The sequence below is a fragment of the Solanum dulcamara genome, chromosome 11 (assembly GCF_947179165.1).
Source record: "Solanum dulcamara chromosome 11, daSolDulc1.2, whole genome shotgun sequence".
In the NCBI taxonomy this organism is placed as follows: Eukaryota; Viridiplantae; Streptophyta; class Magnoliopsida; order Solanales; family Solanaceae; genus Solanum; species Solanum dulcamara.
In genome coordinates, this window is record NC_077247.1 from 1,963,084 (window position 1) to 1,986,755 (window position 23,672).

The 23,672-nt window shown below is 35.7% G+C and overlaps 1 long non-coding RNA gene and 1 pseudogene across 1 annotated transcript; both read left to right on the plus strand.

Annotated features, from left to right (window-relative positions):
• Positions 1 to 3,773: 3,773 nt before the first annotated feature.
• LOC129874600 (uncharacterized) lies at positions 3,774 to 5,914 on the plus strand. The gene is made up of 3 exons (XR_008762931.1): positions 3,774 to 4,005; positions 4,086 to 4,217; positions 5,486 to 5,914. It is a non-coding gene; the product is annotated as an uncharacterized LOC129874600 (long non-coding RNA).
• Positions 5,915 to 6,141: 227 nt separating this feature from the next.
• LOC129871943 (uncharacterized) lies at positions 6,142 to 10,846 on the plus strand (annotated as a pseudogene).
• Positions 10,847 to 23,672: the final 12,826 nt, after the last annotated feature.

Below are 23,672 nucleotides of genomic sequence, written 5' to 3' on the forward strand. Positions count from 1 at the left end.
AAAACTTTATATCAGAGCACAAGGTTTAGGAGTGTCCTAGGGTGTCTAACATGCCGTGTCAAGTAGATTCTTGTTCATTTGTGTGAAGTATGCCATATCTATGAATAATAGGCTATGAAGAATCATAGGAAAAATCTCACTTCTTTCATGATCTATGTCGTGTAGTAGAGTGGTACTCTAAGTCTTTATCCTAACGCTTATTCTTTACAATTTTTAGAAAATGCCTCCATAAAGATACCCCACTCGAAGAAATATGATTGAAGAGGAGCAACAAGCTCCACATGATCCCTTGAATGATCAAGTGACTAATGCTGAGTTTCGAGCAGCCTTTTAAGTACTTTCTCAAGTCGTAATGGCATAGGATAATCATGAGGTGGTTGCTCCTACAAACACAAGGGTAGGTACGATGGAAAAAAGGGTTTGTGACTTTATGAGGATGAATCCTCTAAAGTTTTGGGGTTTCAAGGTGGAAGAGGATCCATAAGAGTTTGTTGATAGCATTCATAACATTGTAGAGATTATGAGGATTTGCCTGGTAGAGAGGGCGAAGTTGGTTACTTAACAATTGAAAGGTGTGGTTAGAATTTGGTTTGATCAATGGAAGAAGAAGAGGCCTAGAGAGGCGGATCCCATGACTTGGGAAGAATTCAAAGGAGTATTTCTTGATTCCTTTTTCCTGTTGGAGTTGAGGGAGGCAAAAATACAAGAGTTCATCAATATTAAGAAATGAGGCATGAGTGTGAGGGATTATTCTCTCAAGATCATCCAATTGTCAAAATATGCTCCATTCATAGTTGCTGACCCAAAATCTCGTAAGATCAAGTTCGTGTTGGCTGTGTTAGATTTGGTTTCTAAGGAATGTAAGTCAGCTATGTTGATTTGGGAAATGGACATCTCTAGACTTACGACCCATGCAGACCAAATAGAGGGTGAGAAGCTAAGAGAGAAAACTAGGGAGTCAAAGAGGGAAAGGACTGATGGTGGTGCTTACTCTCATGCTAAGTCCAGATGTAGTGGGCGTCCTTATTTCTGCCAAAGGTATTCTGGTCAAGGTTCTTCAAATGTTACTACTCCAAGGTTTGACAAAGAAAGGGTGTCCAACCATAAGCCTCAAATAGATGCCCCAATTGGCCACCTTACCTCCGCATACAAGAAGTTTGGGAAGAACCACAAAGGAGAGTGTCTAGCGGGTTTGAATGTGTGTTATCGATGAGGTAAGCGAGTTCATCATGCTAAGGAGTGTAGAGTTAAAGATGACCATACTCAAGGCCAAGTTGCTCATGGAGACCAAGTGCAACAAGGTACCCAAGTGCAACCAAAAGGTGGTCAACGCAACAATCAGTCTTATTCTTTTCATGGTAGGTAAGAAGTGGATGAGACTCCCGATGTTGTTACAAGTATGTTATAGGTCTTTCATTATGATGTTTATTCCTTACTTGATCTGGGTGAAATTTTATCCTGTGTTACTCCTTATGTGGCCAAGAGATTTGATGTTAGCTCTAAAATATTGTTAGAGCCTTTTTCGGTTTATACTCCCATAGGTGAGTGGATTATGGCTAAAAGAGTCTATAGAAATTGTTTGGTTTCATTTTTTCATAAAGATACTATATTTGATCTAGTTGTGCTTGATATGATCTAGTTGAGGTTAATATGACCAATTTTGATGTTATCATTGGTATGGATTGGCTATATGCATGTTATGCTTCTATTGATTGTAGAAACCGAGGGGTTAAGTTTTAATTTCCAAAGGAGCCGGTCCTAGAATGGAAGGATAGTAATTCTATGTTTAAGGGTCAATTCATTTCGTGCCTTAAATCTTAGAAAATGATTTCCAAAGGTTACATCTGTCACAACCCAACCCTGTGGGCCGCGATTGGGGTCCAACCTGGCCCCCGTATATGTATCTAGCGGATATAACGATCAATATAAGAACTATACATAAGAACCCCAATAGGTCATAGAGTTTTCATGCCTGTTGCCTCTTTTATTTGTATCTTATCATGAAAGAGCGTGCTAGCCGACAAGGCTGCCATAGCATCTTAATATTTACAATACATCATATAGACATAACTGAATAGAACTTACACGTATAACCCACACATATGTCTACAGATCTCTAAGAACATTAATAGTAACATATGGCGGGACAGGGCCCCCATCGTACCCCTGAATAAACAAATATATACATAGGAGGTTTGGTACTATAACTCAGCTCCGAATCAATGGAGCTTCTTCCAAACTAGCTGAGTGGAATTCTAAGCTGGCGGACTCCCAAAACCTATGTCTGTACCTATGGGTATGAAATGCAGCCCCTCTGAAGAAAGAGGGGTCAGTACGACGTATGTACCGATTATATAAGCATAACATAACTGAGATAACAACTAAAACAAGGATGCAGGAAATCAAGTATAGCATTTAGTAGGGTACTGTACCTGCACCTCATAAAATAAATTCCTGTCTACCAGTATCATGTACCATATCCGGCCCGCTTGGGGACTCAGTATTACAAATACATCATCTATCATGATAGGTATATGCATATTGTTAGCGCTGTGGAATGTACAACCCAATCTATATATATCAAGTTAGTGCCAAGGAGCGTTTGTCCCGATCTGTATATATAACGGGTTAGTGCCGAGAAACGTATGACTCGATCCCTATACATAACAGGTTAGTACCGAGGAACGTATAGCCCGATCCCTATACATAATAGGTTAGTGCCAAGGAACGTCCATCCCGATCCCTATATAATATAATAATGCATATACGTGCACATAAAACTTGGTAGCATAACAAACGTTTCCCAAATATCATCATAAGGTGTGTCAAAGAGTCTCTAGGTATAGGAGATTACACCTCTAATCTTTATTCAGCATATAGAAGGCTCAAGGGTCGTAGTTCAACTATTTCATGGTCCTTATCATTTAAAAGTGAGTCCAAGTCATGAGTCCCATCCAGAACCTATAAATGGAATTGTCTCTAACTCATATCATATATCTTTTCACTTACATTAAGCTATTTCAAGAAAAGGAAGAGATAGGCTTTACGTGTATTACTTTTTATCACGTAGAAGGCTTACAAGACCATAACTCAACCATCGCGGGATTTCTAACATCAAGAAGTGACTAAGATTAACGAGTCATGATCGGGGTTCTAAGAATGGAACTACCTCCACATCACTCATACCAACCATTTATGTCTAAGACATGCCACAAGAAAAGAAGAGTTAAGCTTTACATACACTACTTTTCAGCATATAAAAGACTTGAAGGATGAGAGCTTAACAACTTTAAGAGTCTTAACATTCAGAAGTGAGCACGAATTATTAAACATGAATCATGTTCAGATCTCATGAATAGAGTTACCCAAAGCTTCATACACATATCATTTCACTACAAGAAATAAGACTTATTGTGGCGAGATTTAGTGGCGACCCTACTTGTTGCTACAAAAGCTTCATATTCAATAGGGACATTTATGGTCGTTCCAAAATGTTTAGTTTCAGTGGCGACTTATTTTGTGTCGCTGCTAATAGTTGTCACTAATTGGCAAATTATAAAGTCCCGCTAAAATAAAATTTGGGCACTAAATATTTAGTAGCAAATTTTCAAATGTCGCCTCAAATAAGATTTTGTAGTGACCTAGTCGCCGCTAATGTTAATCCAACTAAATTAAATTTAAAAGAAAAATAAACTAAACAATCTGTAAAAATTTGGCAAGCTTTGAGATATTAAAAGATCATCTCTTAGCTGCTAAACTAAAGGCCATTCTCATCAGCTCTTGCACAAACCTAAACAAAAAAATGGATATTATATAGATTTGGGAAAAAGGGATCGGAGGAAAGAAAAACAGAGACAACACTGCTAACAGAGGTTCCTCTTTGCTCGATTTATAGGAACAAGTAGTGTCGATCTGTTGGTGAAATATATATGAATAAGGTTCCTTTTTGCTGAATATTCTTCAATTTTTGACTAATAGGGTTCTATAAAGTATGTATTTCATCAGGTATGTGCTCAAATCCGTTTCTAGGTTTATGTATTTTAAGATTTTACATGTAATTTCTATAACCCACTTGAATTTTGTAGGAATGGGGTTCTCTAAAGTCGATGGAGAAGGAAGAGAGTTCCTAGTTTGAAAATCACTGTGAGCGTAAGAAGTTCGAAGTTCTAAAGGATTGAACCAGTTCGCCCATTTGAAGTTTTGAAAATTAGTTCGAGGTAAGTTAAAAGCTGAAAGTTCTAAAGATGTTTTTATATTTTGTATTCTCGATCTTGCAAGGTAAACTAGAAGCTGAAATTCTATATTCTCATTTGTATTTTGTATTTTGTATTCTCGATATCCTCTGTGTGGGTGTTTCTATGTCTGTTGATGGAAGTCCTACATTTGGATTGCACATTGGAAAATCTATCTTGAAATTGAGAGTCTCTTCGTTGTTTACATCTTTATCTCTTCATGGATTTGTGGTTTTGACTAGTTAAAGAATTGACACCTTTGTTGGAGAAAGAAGTATTCACAATTTGTTTACAGAGATTTATTTTTTATACTTTGTGCAGTTCTGTCTAGTTAGCTGATCAATCGATTCTCTTTATTTGAAGTTTTATTTTCTGGAGATGTGTAGAGTCGATAAGACTCACTGTAAATAGCCGCAGAATGTATGGAGAATTCTAGTATTTGTCCTTATCTTTTGTGAGCTACAAAAAGATATGATAATACTTAAAAATTGTAGGAATAACAATAACCATATAATTATATAATTTGGAGGCGAGATATGAGATTGACATTATTGTGCAGTAGATAGTTGATAAATTAAGAATTTGGTGCTATTAGAATGTGAAAAAGAGAAGATTATAAATTATCGATTGGTCTATTATGTGAAAAAAGCTTTTTACTAGTAGACAGTCCATCTACGTTTTTGATTAAAACAACTACGTAAACTGTGAGTGCATCAGAAAAGTGCTACTAATCCCCGTGACCTTTTCAGTATGCCTGAAGTTGAAGAAGAATTAATAAATGAAGAAGTTTATCAATAAGAGGAAGTGGAATGTAATATCTTGAGTATCAATGACCAAGAAATTGATATTGCGGTGTCTTTACATAGGGATGATATTGAACCACAAACTGTTTTGCGTACCAATGATGAAGAAAATCAGGATGATGATTTTATTAATGACAATAATATAGATGTATCTGAGAATGAAGAAAGCGAAGAAGAGTTAATTGATGATAATGATGGAGATGACAGTGATACATCCTTTTGAAGATTGCTTAACAGAGACGACTTTATATCTATCTACATCTTGTTTTGATAAGTTTTCTGTATTTTATTTTGATTAGGTTGACATAAAATTAATTCATAACGCTTGTATCTGCAACTTTGTAAATATAATCAGCATTTTAAGTTTAATCAATGTGTTACATTTCCATCAATGAGGCTATAGTGGAGATGTTTGATTTGGTGGTTGTATCTTTGATGTCCTCTATGTAGTTGTTATTAGTGCATGTTGAAGAGCAGTGAGCTTCAAGAGTTTTGGGGTGCAATGGATCTGCTGCAGGTGTTGCAGTCAAGGAATTGGCATGGGTGGAGAGCTGATGTGTTGGTGAGGTCCTATCTTGGAAGGCTGCTGTCTCTATGTTGATGCCTTTTATTTGCCAAGGTGACCCATTAGCTGTTGTACCTACAAAAAAACCATCAAAGGAAAACAACCAGCCAACAAGACAGAAAAACCAGGATGGGCCTATAGCAGTCTTGGAGTTTCTATTTGATTTGGTGGTTGTATCATTGATGTCCTCCATGTAGTTGTTGTTAATGCATGTTGATGTATCACTCCAGTAACCTGCAACAATACAACAAACAAACAAAAGCAAGAAAGAACTTGCACAAGCTAGCAAAATAGAAAGGACCTCTAAGAGTGTTTTGGAGCTTGTTTGCTTTTTCAAGGTCGCTCGCCTAACGTCTACAATTATTCGATTGAGCTAAAACTCCTTGATACTTGCACAAACATGCTTTTATTTTGTCCTACAAGATTTTGAGGCATTTTGCACAAGTTGGAGTTTCCAAATAGCAAATTTCTCCCTCTTTAGGCTTAAGATAGCTGACTTTTTCAAGGTCGCTCGCCTAACGTCTCCAATTAACCATTTGAGATGAGACTTCTTGGGCCTTGCCCCTATAGTATTTGCTGCAATCCTGCAAGCTTTGGAGGCCTTGGTGCAGGTCCACATGATCCCAATCACTCTGCACATCATACCCTGCTGTGGCTTGGTCATAGGCTACTGCAGGTCCTTGGGTAGATCCATGTTACTTCCATAGTAGAGGGGGTTAAGATGTTTGTTGTTGCTAGATAATCCCAAGAGGAGACCCTTCCTTGTGATCAGGATCATATCTTCAAAGTACCTGCACAAGATAGACAAACTAAAGGAGAAATCCCATTGCTGATTCCTGTGCTGCATCTCTACAGCATTCTTATGTTGTTGTTGCTGTATCTCTATAATGTAGTTGCTGTTGCTGTAGCATCTACATGTGATATTGTTGAGCTGTTGCAGTTATAAAGGTAGTTGTTGGTGTAGGCAATCCAATCTCAGATGCTGTAATTCCAACACAAGGTTCAAAGTTGCAGGATACTTCCAAGAGTGCTGTACAGCAGAAACATTGGAAGTACAATTATTGTTGGTGTATCTCCTCTTGTTGTTACTGTTGTTAAAGCATTCCAAGTTCTGCATTGTGGTGTATCTGCACAAACCAACAAACAAAAACAAGAAAGAACTTGCACAAGCTAACAAAAGGGAAAGGACCTCCAAGAGTGCTTTGAAGCCGGCTAACTTTTTCAAGGTCGCTCGACTAACGTCTCCAATTGTCCGTTTGAGTTGAAACTTCTTGGGCTCTGCAAATACAGTATTTTCTATAATCCTGCAACTTTTGGAGGCCTTTTCCACAAGCTGGAAGTTCTAATTTGTGAAATGCTCTATCTTGCGACTTAAGTCGGCTAACTTTTTCAAGGTCGCTCGACTAATGTCTCCAATTATCCTTTTGAGCTGAAACTTCTTGGGTTCTGCAGGAGTTGTATTTGCTATAATCTTGCACAATCTGGAGTCATTTTGGTGTAGCATGGTGTATTTGTTGAAGGTTACTGGTTGCTTCTGGTCTCTATTGCTGTTGCTGAGTAGCTGTTGCTGTTGATCAGTTGCAGTCACTATTGCTGCTGTATTGTGGCATATGCAAGTGATAACTACTCTAGCTCTTACTTCTAGCAGTATGTTCTTAGTTCTACTGAAGCAGTAAACAAGGGATACTCTCCCCTTACAATGGGAAATAACTAGATGGAATAAGAAGAAAGAAAACAGAATACTCATAAAAAGTCTATTACACATTGAGAATGAGATCAGTCAAGAGGATAGTTTGATCCTTTTTAGAGTTTTCCTTCTGAAACTTGCCATTCCTAGCTTGTCCATCTTGATGTAGCCTTTTGTTTCCTGTGGTAGCTGCTGGAGATTGTAGAAGTGTTGTGTATTTGATGTTTTCTTTAGCTGGTAGATATATGTTTTATCATTTTTAATTTCTGAATCTTATGCTTCTCCTTTTTAATCATGTTGCAGGAAATGAAAGGAACTGGATGAGGTAAAAGTGGAAGAGGTGGTATAAGAACTGGACATGGAAATTTTCAAGGACGAGAAAGTCTTGTTGGAACTGCATCTCAGCCACAAATACCACCAAGGCAAGGACATCTACAGACAGAACAATCATCTTACCCAAGGCAAGGACCTCAGCAGATAAGCCAAATATCAAATGACCCTATCCAAAGAACATCTCTAGAGACACAATCATCCAGAACTCTAGAAGAAAGTGTAAGCCCCTCCCCGGAGGTTAAAACTGGTGCAGGTTAGTCCACGTCCCTAGCTAGTGGTGCAGAATTGTCTGTGCTTGGTCTTGGTTCTGGAAATTTAAATTTACAAGGATCTAATAGACTAATGGGTGGTGTTCTGCAGCAAAGTAAATTAACTTAAAATGCTGGCAGTTTCTCTTCTTCTAGTTCTGCTAGTTCCCTTCATCTGCTAGTTTTCATAGTTGACAGAGGCTTAACTAGTTTCGTTCTTTCTTGGGTGCAGATATAGACACTTATTTAATAATCTTCTTTTGATCTGTTTCTTAAAATATATAAGCTCAAATTTTTATGTATCTTTAAGTTGAAAAAAGAAGAGGATAATTGGTTAACAAATGATGTTTTGGTGATAAGATGCCATGAATCTGCAAGCTTTTAGTGGAGATGATAAGATGCCATGATTGCATATAGTTCTCAAGATCACCATATTATTGCTTTGCATTTTCCCGCATCAATAAAAAGAGAGGAAGAGGAAAATATAAATCTAAGACGGTTGATATTAAAACCAAGTACGGAGGAAAAATCAATATAATTATTCCAGATGACATTGATAGAGCTGTGGGTTCTGGTGCTAGAGATATTGTTAATTACTGTGGCTTGATCATGAGGAGCAGCATCTCATTTCGAGATGGAAATTGGCAAAAGATTGTTTTAAAACATGGAGACGCAATGTGGTATAAGGTTAAGGTAATAAATTACTTTCCATTTTGTATTGTCTTTAAATTACTTAATTTATCAAATTTAATATTATAATATGTTCAGGACAAATTTGAATTTTGTGGTGGACTGCGAGAACATAAGTTACAAGGCTTTGTGATAAGCACTATGCAAAGACTTTTTAGGGCATGGAAAGCTCGATTGCATAATTCTTACTCTGCCTATGAAACTGATGAAGAAAGATTGTCTCATCGACCTGAGGATGTTGAGTTGGAGGACTGGAAATACCTAGTTAAGTATTTTGGCAGTGAGAAATTCAAGGTAACTTTATTATAACCAAAACATTATTGCCCACTCTATAATCTTAGACATATGCTTACATGGAAAACATGACATATTTCAGTAGCTATCTAGACTAGCATAAATATTTTTTGATCTCTTGACTTAGTACAGGTTGTTAGTGAGAGAAACAAAAAAAATAGAGAAAAACAGATAACTAAGCATTCTTGTGGGACGCGATCATTTGCAGAAGTAGAGGAAGCTACGGTGAAAACACATTTGTTCTTCTATAATTACATATACTTCTTGTTATTTATATGATTATTTGCTTATATATATTTTTTGTTATTGAACTATATTGTAGAGAAATCCTGAATCGGGAGAAAAAGACACACCAGATAAAGTCTGGGAGATTCAGCATACACGTAAAAAAGACAACGGAGAACATGTATGGTTGGATCCGCAATCCCAACAAATTCATGTAATTCCCTAAAGACATTACCTTATTATCTTTTTGATCTACTACAAGTTACTTTATTCTTTTTTTTGGAGACAACTTCTTCTCAAGATAGTCATTAATTCACCTTGTCTACTTCAATATGTAATCTTTCTTATTTGGATTTATGGCTGTGTTTGGGCAAAACATCAGCTGTAAAGTTTCTTTGTCTATGTAAATAAACACCCTTGAAGACATGGAAATGAGAACACCATTGAGGACTTAACTGTAGCTGCAGTTTCTGCCCCATATTTCTGCAGGTTCTGAAGGTGAAGATGAGGATGACTATTGTAAGGTGTTGCAGGTTGTTGGATGCTAAAGGTTCCAAGTATGGTTGTATTGTAGATGTGTACATGGTTGTGTAGTTGAAGTATTTGTTGTTGGATGTTGCAGCTCTGCAGTAAACTTAGTTGTTGATGTAGTAATCCACTCCATTGCACTATGCTAAATCAACCTGCAGGTTCTAGATGTATGCTGCAATTTGACAACAAAGTCACAAAGTGCTGCAACACTTTATTTACCTGCACAATGGAAGCAAACAAGAGAGGAATTCCAAGTGTTGTATCAAGTGTTGCAGGTCTGCAATGTACCTGTACAGCAGAAACAGAGCAGAAATACCTACTCTAGTCCTTATCTCTAATGATAAGTTATTTAGTCTAGGAAAGCTATAAATGAGGGACTCTCCCCTTTACAAAGGTCCTAACTATTAAATCTTCAAAGTCGATATAGCTATGAAATAGAGACATCCAAATTGAAGAAGAAGAAGTTAGAACACTAAAGCTGTAAGAAGAGTTCAAGGAGGTTGAGTTTTCTTCTTCTAAAACTTGCCATCCCTAGCTTGTCCAACTTGATGTAGCCCGTAGTTTCTTGTGGTAGTTGCTGAAAATTATAGAAATATTGTGTATTTTCAAGCATATGACTGCATTTGGACAATGTATCTACAGGGAAGTTTGCTTCTCGAAATACATGTTTGCATTGGAAGAAGTCCAAAAGCTGGACCAAAGAAAGTCCAAAGTTACTTTCAATATGTGCATTATGTTTTGGTGAAATAATTAAATGTTATTACAGGGTCAGCTTCAACAACTTGTTGTTGAACAACAATCTAAAGAGATCGAGCATCCCATGACTAGGGATGAGATTTTATCATCGGTTCTCGGTAAGAGATCAGGCTATGTTCGGGGAAAAGGATATGGAAAGAAGCCTCCTAAAAAGACTCAACTACATCAGTCAGACATAGAGGCAAGTGTATCTTCGGCAATGGAAAGTATTCGTCAAGAGATGCAAGCTGATATGGATCGAAAGTTACAAGAAGAACGTGAACAAATGACTGCTGATTTAAAAAAGAATATGAAAGAAGATTTGCAAAAAAATTAGAAGAGGAGCGTGAACACATGAAAGGCGAGGTAGACAAGATGTTCCAAGAACAAATGGCTGCTATTATGACTAGAATGCAACAAGTACTTTCTCTTGCTCTTTTGGAATATAATAAATTGTTATCTTCGTGTAGAAAATAGTTACATTAAAAGTTGGACTAGTTATTAGGAAAATCCAACAACTAAAATATTTTCTGGAAAGCTTTCCATGGCTTTAGAGATGCCGAATCCAACAAAGCTATGGCCTATGGCCAACAAGAAGTACTTTAGTTATCAACAGTAAGTGGAAGATTGTTGGAAGTTTTTTGTGTTATCTATTTACTGAAAACTAGTGAAGGCTTCTGATAAGCTATCAACAACCTCATCATTATCTATAGGACACTTTTGGGAAAGCTTTTCTTGGTTTCAGCTGGCGAAACTCATTTAATAAGTCACTAAGGCATGATTTTTTGTTAAGGCTTCCAGATAAAGTGCTCAAGTCTTGTGTTATTGTAGGTTTTGGTTTTGTAAACTTTTTAGTTTCTGTGTTTCCATTTTTGGAGTCAAAATCTTGCTTCTTTTAGTTGTTATTTACAAAATATTGTTGCTTTAGATGCTACTTTATGTTGTGAAGTATAAGGAAAAGTTAAGATTTTAGGTTGGGATATGAAGAGTAACATCCCAAGAAACATGTTCTTGGCAAGGAAAAAAGTGGTAATTTTCCTTTTCTGTAGACTAAGTACTGTTTGATGTTAAATTAGGACTCAATAGAAGCTATATGAAAAGCTCCTATCTTTAACATCCTCAGTCCTCTTTTGACTACTTTTTTACTGATTATAGGAGAAAATGAATACTATGAAAGACAGTTTGAGACATTGAAGTCATTCGAGGAAGTTGATATTGTTTTTCTATTTTCAGGGACAAGGTTCTTATGCAATGGGGCCCAATCAAGAAGTAGTTTGAAGGCGTGCAATGGGAGTTTTTGCTTTTTGTACTTGTATATGCAAACACGAAATGCTTTTGTTCTAATTTTGTGAGATACAATGATTGGTCATGCATCCTATGCAGTATTGCTCATGTTCTATTCCTTGTTCATGCATATCTCACATACTTAGTACCTTTTATTTACTAACACATATTTTGCCTATATTGTCTCATAATGTAGGGGCTGACGATCATATTAATACTACTCGTGGCTAGAATTGACTTAGCACTCTCAAGTTGTTATTGGTGAGCCCTCATTGATCGAGGATGAAACTTTATTTTATGTTGATTACTTTGAATTTATTCTATTATTAAGGTTAGCTAGGATCTTATGCTAAACCCCCATCAAGTATAGTCTTAGAGGCATATTTAGACGATTAAATGGGTGTAGTCCATTTTGGACATTGAGTTGAGTTTACTTTATCTTTTGACATATATGTTGAGTTGTTTCCTCCATGTATTTTATTATATTTAAATGAATTATGTATGATATGTATGCTAAGATGCCTTTGTTGGTATCCCTAGGGTTTCCGATCATCGTATCACGTCTAGGCCTTATGCTCAGATCGTGATAAAAAGTTTGAACAAAAATCAATCAAAGAAGATCGTTAACTAGTCCCCTGCAACAATGCCATTTTTGATGAATGGTCAACTATGTCTCACAATTTAGACCATAGGTAGACATTTTTAAAATAATACCCAACTGATAAGGTTGGGGTCGAACTTCAAGGACTAGTAGATGAGACATTTCTTCAATTGGTTGAACAATTCAAATAAATTAGAAATTATAATTCTCAATAAACATGCATACATATATATATATATATATATATATATATCTAACAATTTCAATTCATCACTTTTAATTATTTAAAACAAGGATTTAAATTAACTTTGTCTATTAAGATTGGAAAGGACTAGGGGTTTGCGCATAGGCGATTATGGTTTCAACTATAATAGGTTAAGATTAACCTCAACAAAAGAGATTGATGCATGGGAAACATTTGGTCTAGACTACACTTTGAAATTCACCCGAATTATGAAGTATATGTCCCTTGGTTCTTCTGCACACCAAGACTCTTTCAAACAAAAACACAAAACATTGCTTGAGGAGATGGAATATCCCTATCTTGCATTATTAAATGAGAAATTACTTGGATTATCCTGTTCCTGGCTCAAACCGGTAAGATTAATTTCAATAGTCGTCACTATTGAGTCTTACCCAACCTCATTTTGCTTTTCCAAGCTAAAATGGGTTAGAGATCTCAATCAATGTTTGAAACTAGTGATTTTTTGGATTAAAACTTCAAACAATAGATCCATGTCATACAATCAATTTTAGAGAATATTATCAAAATTCATTTGGGGTTTTACTCCCTCATCAAGAACCTACACCACTTTAGCTATGTATTTAGCTACTCATAAAATAGGCAGTACAGATAATACCCATAAATAAATTCTTCATTCCAAGCTAAAATTATGAAAACAATTTAAATTGAAGCTTTGGAGAATATAATATTGAAGGTTTCTTTGTCACTAAGCTAAGAGATCTTTATATGGAGATGAAAGTTTTATATCTCTTGAGACTTCTCGATGAAGGATATATCCGAGGAAGAAGACAATTTGATTGAGTGGGTAGGAAATAAGAAGGAGGCAAGGTTGTAGCAAAATTGTATTGCATCCAATTTCTAGTGAAGCATATCAAATTCCACCAAACCAAAGGGCGGATTAGGGTCCCTCATGTAACCCTACTACGCCACGTAAAAGCATTGGGGACAGTGCTAGTGTGAGTTTTTGGGGTGCTTAGTAAATTCTAAGTAAAGTGGTTGCAAGTTTTCTTGAGCCTTGATGGGCATGTTAAATAAATTCACGGACAAGTTGTTTTGTTTTGCTCTATTTTATTCCCTAATGGGCTCTACACTTATGCTAATATGGTAAGTGTGCTTGTTTATTTATTAGCTGGGTTGGTTCTATATTTTTCTATTGTCTTACTATCCATGCTTAAAATTAGCATTTAGTTCCTTTTTATACTATTTTTTCTCATAATGTATTGATACGCATAACTCAAAATCCTCTCGGTAAATAGTTGTGAGTCAAATAAACTCCAAGGGTTTTCTTTATACGACAGTTCTTTACCAAGGAGAAAAATATTTTATTTTTATTTTCTTTTATTTATGTTATCTTCTTGAGTCTTTGTGTGTCGAACCGGGTTGGTGTCTCTCAATGATAGATTAAGAGGAGACTTTATTATGGGATATTCCAAGTTTTAGTGTTTAATTGAGTTTTGTGTCGCACTTCTTGCAAGAGGGACCGCCAAAAATTTTGATTGGCAAGTATTTTTTTTTAAATAATTTCAAAATGGGAAATATAAATTGAAGGTCAATCTCTTGTCATGGCTCGTACATTCTTGATTTGGATTTATGATTTACAAGTGGGGACATTCCCGTTGTAGTTTGTCAAAAGTCATGTGATTCAATTGATTTTGAAATTAGCTTGTGAATTTTTTGGATTGAAATGCCTTGTGCGGAAAGGTTTGATTTCATTCTTATATATGCATATTGTCTAGAACTTACCCCAAAATATATTTCAAGGCAAAATTCTAGATTTGACTTGGCTTCAAAGATCAACCTAGAATTTTTTTGAATAGCCACTCTATCATAAAGGTTTCCTCAAAATGATATGATTTTAGTCAGCCCATTGAGCCTAAACATAATTCTTTGGCCACCTTGTCACATTTTTTGAACCATTATAGTCCTTTGTCTTGGTACCTCATGCCTCTCTATGTACAAAAAGAATTGTGAAATAGGCTAAAATCCTAAGTTTTGGGGAGAGAAGGAGAAAAAATGAATGATGAAAAATGTAGATAAAATCCTAAATTTGGGAGTTTGTGAAAAAAGAAAAACAAAGAGTCTTGAGCCAAAGAGAATAGAGCACTATCAGCTTCAAAAAGAAAATAAAGAAATTGCTGAAATGATCATGAATGACAAAATACAAATAAAGAAGCAAAAATATATGGGTGCAAGCTAAATGTATGCGCGCATACCTCAAGAAAAAAGAAAAAGGAAAGTTGAAATAAGTGATTATCATGAAAAGGGAGTAATAAGGTGGAAGGCAAAACCAAAAATATGAGCGGATGCTCAAAGTGAGAAATGAAAGTTTTAGGGAGATATCTTAGTTAATTGACCAAATAATATCCCACCTTTTTCCAAGCCTAAAATAATACCCACAAGACCTTAGGGATTTCTGTAAGACCCCATAAGTTGAAGAGTTAAAACGAAGGAACATTTATAGAAAATAGACTGAAATTAGGTTCTACGACTCACTATACGAGTAGTAGAAGATATTACGATTGTTGTATTGACTCGTAGGACTAACTATGAGGCCTAAAAATTTTGCTAAGTAATGAGGGTTTAAGAGTACATATGATGACTCGTAGAAGTTTAGACAAGCCGTAGAAATAACTCGTCAAGAAATTTTAGAGACTCCAAATTGCAGGTTTTATAAAACCTACAAGACAACTCGAGTCTATGACTCATCTTCAAGTTTAAGAATAATAGAAATGAGTCATAGAGAAACCTTAGAGGATCATTCCTCAAGGTCTTCCTCAAACCCTATAGGTTGAGCTTATTCTACAACTCGTAGATGAGTCTATGACTCATAGAGATGAGTCGTAGAAGAAATCCCGAGGTTCAGTACTCAGGGTCTTCCTCAGAACCTATAGGATGAGTTGTTCCTAAGAATGATCTACTCTTCTACGATTCATAGGGATGACTCATAGGGTCAGTCAGGCCAGTTTTAAAAAGGGCATTTTAGTCTTTTACTGTGTTTTATTATCAAAGTGTGGTCATTTTGGGACTGAAGTTACCATATCAAAAGGCCTTAAACTATCCCAACCCCCACATTCTCACACTTAAACTAAAAAATACAAATTTTCTCCTCTCAAGACTCCCAAGTGTTTCATCTTCCAAGGCTAGGGTTCCACTTCAAAGATCTTCAAGTCTCCATTTTCAAAGTTGCATTAGGATTTTATTCTCCATGGTATGTGGGTCTCATTCATGGGTTCTTCCACCCATGGATCCTAAGTATTTTTCTAACCTCAATTGTTCAATTGCAAATAAGGAATTTTATGGGTTTTCATATTAAGATTTCAAATGTATGGATTGTTGAATGTTAGACGTTTATTTATCTATCTTAGTTTATATTGACTCTAGATCTCATGACATGGTTTATCTATCAAAGATTCTTATATGAAGGCATGAAAGGAGTTTTAAAATGTATTGGTGGGTTGATTTAAAGATGTTTTTAATCGATGCATCCCATTACTCTCATGCATGTTGTTTTTGATGTTAATGATTTGAAGATTTAATTGAAAAGCACCCACCTAGTTTCACGATGTTTCAATGAAGTTTGAATTGAAAGCTTTGATTCCAAAATGAATGTTCATGAAAGAAAATATATATAATCAAGAGAGTTTTATAAAATGAAAGAATGAAGAAATGATATGAATGAAGGATTCTTTATGTGATAAGGACAATTCTCACAGATTTGAATCAATAAAGGATTTAATGAGCTATTCTACCTAATCATGCTATGATGATTTAAAGCCATATAAATAATTATGTTCTTACATTATTAAACTATTCTGTGGGATTTGACTTAGCACCGAATGGAGGATTGAGGTGGGATTCGGTAAGGAAATCCTAATAGCAACCCCTTGTCTCATTAACTATATGCCAACATAAGAGCACTTGTAGGCTTAGGCTAGTGGATCCAAAAAAGCACTTAAAGTTAAAGATAATGAATGAATGAAGTTGATGGAGCTCAACCCGACAAGTATTCTCCCCGTTCTAACATAGGGGGTTATGTTGGATTCTATATAATAGCTCGCATGATCTGAAATGTTGGCTATGTTCATCTTCCCACAAAATAAACATTTCAATTTTTATTTACTTGCTTGATCATGCATATATTGAACTACATCTCATACTGTGTAAATGTTCTAATGTTTCTCCAATGTTAATGCATACCTATATACTTAGTACATTCAAAGTACTAAGTCATACTCTTTTTCCTACATCATATCACTTTGTACGGACTAACGTTGCTCAACATTTACCTCCATGTGGCTACTTGATTTGTTGAAGGCTACCTATATAGTGAGTTCCCATGTTTCTGGAATGATATTCCTTTCTTGTCTAGCTTCAATGTGTAAATACTCTTGAATATATTTCTTAGTAATTATTTCTATATTATTGAGGGTGAGCTAGGGATAAGTCTTAGCCCCCGCCAAGTCTATAATGTAGAAGGTATTGTTGGACATAGATGTATGATGGTTTGAGGTCGATAACGACGTGATGTTCTCTCTTAGCCCCATTTACTTTTTATTTCTGCTTATTGTTAAATGTCATTATCTATGAAAAGTTATATGAATGCTATGAGGCTTGGGTGAGGTATTATAAGACCCAGGAAGTTGGAAAGTTGGAACAAAGGAGAAAATTCTCAAAAATTTTAACAGACTCATGTTTACGAGTCACTCTACGACTCATAGAGCTTTATACGGCTCATAAGAGTGAGTCATAGAGTGACCCCCTGAGCATCATATAATGTTACCCTCAGGAAAGGTTCTATGACTTAACAGGATGAGTTCTAAGAACCACTTATTCCAAATCTTCAGAGGCCATGTTTTAGAAGTTTCTCAAGGTTGAGTCTATGACTTGATAGGACAATTTGTAAAAATTGTTACGAGTCATAGAAATGACTCTTAAGCAAAGTTTAGGGACCCTTAAAGTTTGAAGGTTTTAAAACCTGTAGGACGCGTCCAAACGAACGATTCATCTTCATGAAGATGAGTCCTATAAATGAACCATTTGAAAACTTTAGAGGCTTCATTTTAAGTCCATTCCTCAAACCTGCAACATGAGTCGTCTTAATGACTCATTATTATTTCTATGATTCGTAGAGTCAATTCGTAGGGTCAGATTCAAAGTCTTAATGAGGGGTATTTTTGTCATTTTCCTAATTTGGTTCAATGAACCAAGACACAATTATGGCCAAGTTCAAGCCTATATTTACCCAATCCTTTGAAATTTACCGCATTCTAAATCATTCTTCTAAAAATCTCTAAGGCGAGGAACTCAATTCTCTCCGGAATTCTTCTCCAAGTTTCAAGCTAGATTTTTAGATTTGTTCAGGGTTTCTTATTCAATTCTATGTGAATTCAATCTAGATATGTGGGGATTTATCCATGGGTTCCCAAAGAGTCCCAACATTTTCTCACGGAGTCCCAAAGTTTTCTCAAGCTTCTTTCAATTTTCAATTAATTTATGAACCCTAGTTTTGATGAATTACATTGGATTATTTCATTTTCATTTTGAATTGTTATCACTGATTATTCTAAGCATGTTTCTACATGAATCACATAATGTTTAGTTGAATTATGAAAGCCCATGAATAAATCTATCTCAATTATGATTTTAAGGTTCAAAGATGATATTCATGAGTTGATATGAGTTCAATGATTTTCAAGCAAAGTTTTCATGATTTAAAGGTGACATTATGATTTTTATGATTAAGTTATGATGATGATAAAGTTACGATTAAAGAAATTTATTATGGTGTGATAAGTCTAATTCCCACACACTCATTTTAAAGATGGTGATAAGTATAATTCTCACCAAAGTTATGGATTCCTATGAATCACTAAAGTTAATGAGCTACCCCTAATATATTTTATAAAGATAGATTGATAGGTAGTTACTATCTTTCCCTATTATGTTATGATCATAATTTACAAGTTTCTGTTGGAATATTGGATAGTACTGAGAAGGCTTCTAGTTGGGGTTCAGTTAGGTAATGCCACTAGTTACCGAAGGGAATCCTAGTAGTAACCTAAAGTCCCAAACTATGTTACCCACGTAGGATTGTCTTTATGGCCTAGCTAGTAGACCCACATATAGCACCGTTGAGTTGAGTTGAGTACCATGATGTAGTATACCCTAGCAAGGTAGCCTCCCCCTTCTCGATGAGGGTTCCATCAGATTTCATGATATAGCTTTTATGGTCTTAGATGTCGGTGTACAGTCTTATCCCACACAAGTTGAAGTTAATCTATGAAGTTTTATGATATGCATTGACCATGAGTTTTCATATGTTTTCAAATTCTTTTAAGCCTTACTCATATTTAGTATGATTGGTCATGCATCTTATCGCATATTGTTGATGTTTCTTTACTTGTTCACGCATATCTCACATACTCAGTACCTTATATGTACTAACATATATTTTCCCTATATTATCTCATAATGTAGGGATGGACTACACTCATGCCCATTCTCTTCATGGCTAGATTTGATTTAGATATCAAGGAGTTGGTGTGTCCTTATTCTATCGAGGACATGATTTTTATTCTCATTTTTTACTTGAATTTCTTGTATTGTTTTGGGTGAGGTAGGAGATTTTCCTAAGCCCTCATCAAAGATTGAACTAGAGGCTTGTTTAGAAGGTATATGATGTAGTCCATTTTGATATTGGTTGATTGATTCTATACCTTAGACCCATTTTCTTGAGTTGTTACTTTGGCTTTTTTTACTATGTTTCTTTACCCTATGTATGCGATGTATGCTAATATAGCTTTGTTGAGGTCCCTTGCATCCCGATCTTTGTGTCACAGCTTGGTCCTTGTTTGGGTCATGACAAACTTGGTATCAAAGTACAAAATTTAGAAGAGTCCTAGGGAGTCTAACGTGCCGCTTTAAGTAGAGTTTTATTCATTGGTGTGTAGCACGCCACATCCATATATAGGAGTCTGCAAAATGTCTTAGGAAAGTCTCACTTCTTTCATGATCTTTGTCATGCAGTAGAGTTGTTAAGCCTTTCCCTCTAATGCTTGTTCTTTGTGATTTTTATAAAATGCCTCCCCGAAGATACCCCACTAGAAGAAATATAGTTGAAGAGGAGAACAAACTCTGTATGATCCTTTTAATGACCAAGTCTCTAATATCTAGTTCTAAGCAGCCTTTCAACTACTTGCTCAAGTCATTATGGCTCAATCCAATAGTGAGGTGCTTTCTCCCATGAACCCAAATATGGGTATGATGATAATAAGAGTTCGTGATTTCATGAGGATGAATCCTCTGGGATTTTGGGGTTACAAAATTGAAAAGGATCCCTAAGAGTTCAGTGATAACATTCACAAAATTGTGGATATCATGGGAGTTAGTCCATTTGAGAGGCCAGAGTTGGTCACATACCTATTGAAGGGTGTTGCCCATATTTGGTATGATCAATAGAAGAGTGAGAGTCCTAGAGAGGAGGATACCATGACTTGTGATGAGTTCAAAAGAGTGTTTCTTGATCGCTTCTTCCCATTGGAGTTGAGGGAGGCCAAGGTACAAGAGTTCATCAACCTTAATCAAGGTGGAATAAGTGTGAGGGAGTATGCCCTCGTGTTCACCTAATTTTTAAAATATGCTCCATTCATGGTTGCCAACTTAAGAGTTCAGATGAGAAAGTTTATGTCGGGGGTATCGAATATGGTCTCAAAGGAATATAAGATGGCCATGTTGATTAAGGAGATTCATATATATAGGCTCATGACCTATGTGGAGCAAATAGAGAGCGAGAAGATAAATGATAAAACTAGAGAGTCCAAGAGGCCAAGGACCGATAGTGGTGATTTCTCTAATGCTAAGTCCGAAGGTGGTAGACATTCTCATTTTTTCCAAAGGTACTCTAGCCAAGGATATTCAAATGCCACTACTCCAAGGTTTGACAAGGATAGGGTACCCAACCCTAAGCCTCAAAGAGGTGCTCTTATTGGCCAAGTTACTCCCACATGAAATAAGTGTAGTAAGAACGACAAGGGTAAGTGTTTAGCGGGTTTGAATGTTTGCTACCGATGGGGTAAGATGGGTAATCATGCTAAGTAATGGAAGGTCAAGGATGGTCTTCCTCAAGATCAAGTTGCTAATGGAGTCTAAGTTGTACAAGGTTCTCAAGTGCACCAAAACAGTGGTCTATGCAACAATTAGTTTTATGCTCTTATGGTAGGAAAAAGGTGGAGGAGACTCCCGATGTGGTTACCAGTATGTTATGGGTCTTTCATTATGATGTTTATGCCCTACTTGATCCGAGTGCAAATTTATCTTTTATTTCCCCCTTATATGGCCACGAGATTTGATGTTAGCCCCAAAATATTATTAGAAGCTTTTTTTATTTATACTTTTGTAGGTGAGTCGGTTGTGGCTAAACGAGTCTATAGAAGTTGTTCAGTTTCAGTTTTCATAAAGTTACTCTATGTGATCTAGTTGAGCTTGAGATGACCGATTTTGATATTATCCCGGGTATGGATTGGCTATATGCATATTATGCTTCTATTGATTATAGAACCCTTGTGGTTAAGTTTTAATTTCCTAATGAGCTAGTCCTAGAATGGAAGGGTAGTAATTCTGTGTTCAAAGGTCAATTCATTTCGGGATGAAATTTCTGAAGCCTCTACTTTAGAGTCGGTCCCTATAGTTAATGAGTTTTTAGATGTGTTTCCCGATAACTTACCCGGTGTCCCTCCCAAAAGAGAGATCGATTTTGGTAAAGACCTTCTTTCGGGAACTCAACCCATTTCTATTCCTCATTACCAAATGGCTCCAGCAGAGTTAAAAGAGTTAAATGATCAATTGAAAGACTTGCTAGACAAAGGTTTTATTAGATGAGGTATATTCCCATAGGGTGCTCCTATTTTGTTTGTTAGAAAGAAGGATGATTCGCTACATATGTGTATTGGATACTGGCAATTGAACAAAGAAACCATCTAGAATAAATATCTAATTTCGAGGATAAATGATTTATTTGGCCAATTATATGGGGCAAGGTATTTCTCTAAAATTGATCTCCGTTCTAGTTATCACCAATTAAGGGTAAGGTAGAGTGATATTCCTAAAAAGATGTTCACAGATTGACTTGATTAGGTGTGCGTTTGTTTGATTATACTGATGTGGGTGTTCTTGTGCATAATGGTTCGGAATCGTCTTTTGTGGTGGATGTTAAGGTCAAAAAAGACCATAATCAGTGTTTGTTGAGTTAAAGAAGTCGATCGCCGAAAAGGCCATTAAGGTTTTCTACCAAGGGGAAGATGGTGTGCTTCGTTATCAAGGTAGGTTTTGTGTGCCCAATATTGATGGGTTAAGAGAGTTGATATTGAAAGAAGCTCATAGTTCTGAATATTTGATTCATCCGGGTTCCACCAAGATGTATCATGATTTAAGGGAAGTCTATTAGTGGAATGGAATGAAGAAGGACGTAGTGGAGTTTGTGGCTAAGTGTCCAAATTATTGACAAGTTATAGTTGAGCATCAAAGATTGGGAGGTCTATCCCTAGGCATTGAAATTGCTGCTTTCAAGTGGGAAGATGTGAATATGGACTTTGTAACGGGTTTCCCTGATACTAAGAAGCAATATGATTCCATTTGGGTTGTTGTAGATTAGATGACTAAGTTGGCTCATTTTCTACCAGTTAAGACATCTTATGGTGCCGAAGACTATGCTAAGTTGTATGTTCATGAGTTGTAAGACTTCATGGTGTTCCCTTGTCCATTATATCAGATCGAGGTACTCAATTCACTTCATACTTTTGGAAGTCATTCCAAAAAGGCCTTGGTACAAAGGTTAAGTTAAGTATTGCTTTCCTTCCTCAAATATATGGTCAATCTGAAAGAACGATAAACTTTAGAGGATATGCCGAGAGCGTGTCTGATTCATTCTAAAGGAGGTTAGGATGAACATTTGTAACATTTCTAAAAAATGCTCACAAGTTCCTTAAAAATGCCTTGGGAATAGGTCGCTTGAGTAACATATTTTCCTTATCTTTTTTGATAAATCTAAGTCTGAAAAATCGATCAGGGGGTCAAAACTTATAGAAAAGTGGACTTGGTGAATTTTTAGGAATCGTGTATCAAAAGATGATTTTTTCAAGAATTGCATAAAATAGAAAGGTGCGCGGCATGTCTGCATCACAAACTTTCTCCCCCATAGTGTAAATTTACTTGAAATGTGGCCAAAACTCTTTTCTGGACAAATAAGATAGAAAACGCATTCAAGGAATGAGATTTACCCCTTTTCACATAAAACGCATTGGCCAAATGCGTTTTACTTATTTCCAAATTTAGTTTTTAAGTGGTGGTACTTTAGATATTTCCCAAACTGTTAATTAATGAACCTAGACGTTTTAGGACCTAATTCAGCTCTATAAATTAACCTACACCTTTTATTTCATTCATTCTTCTACAATTCACCTATTCAAATATTTCTCTCTCTACAAAAGGCTCTCAAGGACTCCATTGAAAACTTCCAAGAAATTCACTCAAGCTTTCCATCAAAACTCTCAAATTTTTCCAAATTCTTTTGTCTTCTCATTCAAGATATGTGGGCATTTGATCCTAGGGTACTTTCACCCATGGAGCTCAACTAATTCTCTACTTTTTTAATCAATTAAAGTATGTACTCTTATGGATTCTATGAATTTTCTTCCAATTTCATCAATTGAGTTTAATTACATAATTCTCTATTCAAATATATATGAATTTTATGATATTGCATGATTTCAATGATTTTTCAATAAATCTTCTTACATGATAATTAGGATTCATGATCTCATTATGGATTTTGTTTAGTTCTTATTAAATTGCATGAATTATGATTCTAATTACGATTATGAGTCTATTTTAAAATAAATTGATGGTTATTGCATTGAATTGAAGAGTTTTTCCACGAAGTGTTCTATATTTATCTTTAGGGTTCATGTTATGAATTATGGGTAGTTTCCATTATACATCCAAATGATATTATCTTTATGAATCTTGTATGGACTGATAGAAAGTATATGATCATGCATGTTTTGAAGTCAATTTCATGATTCTCAAGTCAATTGATCATGTATTCATGTTTTACCCTAATTTCCAATTATGAATTATGATTATGTATGTATGATTTATAATGTGGAAGGACAATACACACATTGCACTTATGTTATGAAAATAA